General features: G+C 37.5%; 1 pseudogene; it reads right to left on the bottom strand.

Moving 5' to 3' along the window:
- Positions 1-1,863: 1,863 nt before the first annotated feature.
- Positions 1,864-2,524, bottom strand: LOC147621504 (uncharacterized; annotated as a pseudogene).
- Between the last annotated feature and the right edge of the window lie 314 nt (positions 2,525-2,838).

Here is a 2,838-nt window from a genome sequence, read left to right as displayed (position 1 = left end):
CACCATTGATTCTTGGAACAAATAACATTATCATGAATGAGCCATAATCCCATTTACATTGGTATTTATACTCCACCCAAGAGTTCACACCTACTTACTAGTTGTCCATGGCCTTGGGCCCATAATGCTTTCTTACAGTTAGACTTTACGAAGCATATATGCTTTTGTGAGTATATATATATATATACATACATACATACATACATACATACATATACATATACATATACATATACATATATATGTATATGTATATGTATGTATGTATGTATGTATGTATGATATATGTATATGTATGTATGTATGTATGTATGTATGATATATGTATATGTATGTATGTATGTATGTATGTATATATATATATATGTATGTATGTATGTATATATATAGCTGTCAGGGTTGTCAAAATCTTGATACAAGCCAATTTGTATCATACGGTTCCTATGGCTAGTATCATACAATGTCATATGTACTTAGTTTTTTGGCTTTTTAGAGGCCTTTATGGTATATATTTATGGCCTTGATTTGTGGCAGAGTCTCTAACATTTAAAGTTTGTAATATCTGAGTTTAAAGGTATTTGTTGAAAAAATCATATGTGCTATCTTTTATTTGTGGACCAATAGCTGTGCTCAAGGTTCATTGACATCCCACTTGCGCTAGTCTGCTCTGTGCTATATAGCAAAGACTATGCTATATAGCACACAATAGATTGTGTTTATTAATTGCTTAAGGTTCATTGTGACAGTCCACTTGTGGCAGTGTGCTATGTGCTATATACCACAGGTTGTACTATATAGCACTTAGTAAATTGTGTTTATTCATTACTTAAGGCTCATTTACAGCCCCCTTGTTCCCAAGTGCTATGTGGTACATAGCACAAAGTATATTATGTTTATTTATTGCTTAAGGTTCATTGTTGACATCCCACTAGTGCACATGTGCTATATAGCTATGTACTATATAGCACATACTGTGCTATATTTTTGTACTACATAGCATTGTTATGGCTCACCCAAACCCCTGTCGAAACACATCAACAAGAAGATCACCTGGCTAACCGCCCGCAAACTGTCATGGGGATATTTCCATTGGCCGATCTCATAACCCTTGAGGTATCCAAGCTCCACAACTCCTTAAGTAATTCCACCATGCCTCCTGCGAGTGTTGTCACACCATCGGCATTGCACTACGTGTACTTGTCCCTCCTCTCACCTCACTTCTCTTACACACACTCACTAGCATGGATTAGAGAGAAATTAGCAAGAGGATTAGCAAGAGCAAGATTCTATTGCAAAATGGGAAAGTTCTTTGTATTATGAGAGATTTTCACTTATATACATGGTTATAAGTGTTCACACTCAGTTAAATTGTGGCCGATCGGGCACTTTAGGCTCATAAGAGGCCTAATTATGCTATTACAATGACTACTCTCATAATATCTCCATGAAGAGTACATCACTTGGACTTCATCCTAACTTGCTACCACACACTCTTGAAGCGAAAATTACCATAATTATTCCATCAGACCATTACGGGCACCCTTCCAAGTTGTGGATTTGGACACTGTTGCTTCATATCTTGAATGTATGACCTTTTGGTGTGTCTACCTTGACTCCTTGATCTAAGATAATGGAAGTAGCTCTTGTTAACCCTAGAAATGGGTTAATAAGCATGTCGAGTAGAATGTGTTTATTCATAATAACAAACAGTTTGCAGACTGCAGACTTCAAGCCATGCATAATGAAGTGGGAAGAAAAAGAGATTCCATTAATGAAATAAAATTCCAGCGGGGGAAACCCTTGTACTACAGAAGGTAAAAAGTTACCTAGATATAAATTCTAGGACAAATGTTCTCACAGTTGTCAAGCTGCCTCGTAGGGCATGCCATTATAAATGGACTCACAGAGTGTAGGGGACAAGTAGTATGCCTTTGAGGTAGCATCATCTACCAAGGGCATGTCAAACTTGATTACCCTAACAAGGTGAGAGTACATGTTAGTAGCACCTATATTGTCAAGCAAAGTGTAGCATTGAGGGTTCTTCTTTTGTTATTTGAAATAATACCCTGTAATAACATATGTAAATATGTTATTCCATTGATCTTTAAGAGCTCTGTCTAGCTTCCACTTTGGTTTTAAACATTTCATAAGATAAAACTCCACCTTCTTCATTGTTTGCCTCTGCACTCACAGCATAGTTGTCACCTTCATTGAGTAATTCACTTAGCATATCCAAGGATCCCTCAAACATACCTATGTCATCTTGACGCTCTTCTATAGGAGTCTGCTCTGGTACCACACTAGCATGCAATTCATATTCTGGTGATGCAGCAAATGATTCTTCTGATAGAGGCTTCAATCTGAGATGTGTCCACTTCTGAACATATGACTTGCTACAACAAGACCTCCAATGACCTTTGATGCATGCAATTAAAAAACATGATAGCATTCTTGTCTTTACGTAAGTAGGGTCTTGATGACAAAACCCATAAATGTAGTACACGGCTTGAGATCCTTGTACCATCTCAAAACCCTATGCCTTAGACCTATCTACATCACCAATTTTTACCAACCAAATTTTCCTTTCATGTCAGGGGTTGCCTTAGTGGATTGTGCATAGGATCTAGATACACCATTGGACATTGTTTTTGTCGAAAATTGAACAACATCAGTAGCTTGCCTAAGAAGAACACCATCGGTCTCTTAAGTTGTTCATGTGTTAGGACCCTCTTTACTACAACGCGCCAATGCCATCATGCTCCCCCTTGCCATGGCCTGATCTAAAAAATTCCATGTCATCTCAACACCTGTTAGTTTGGTAAAATCGCCCGTCGACAA

Source organism: Cibotium barometz, chromosome 30 (assembly GCF_041138505.1).
Source record: "Cibotium barometz isolate CiBa-2024 chromosome 30, ASM4113850v1, whole genome shotgun sequence".
NCBI classification, from domain to species: domain Eukaryota; kingdom Viridiplantae; phylum Streptophyta; class Polypodiopsida; order Cyatheales; family Cibotiaceae; genus Cibotium; species Cibotium barometz.
The sequence above is the reverse complement of the archived record's forward strand: the minus strand, read 5'-3'. Positions and strand labels throughout refer to the sequence as shown.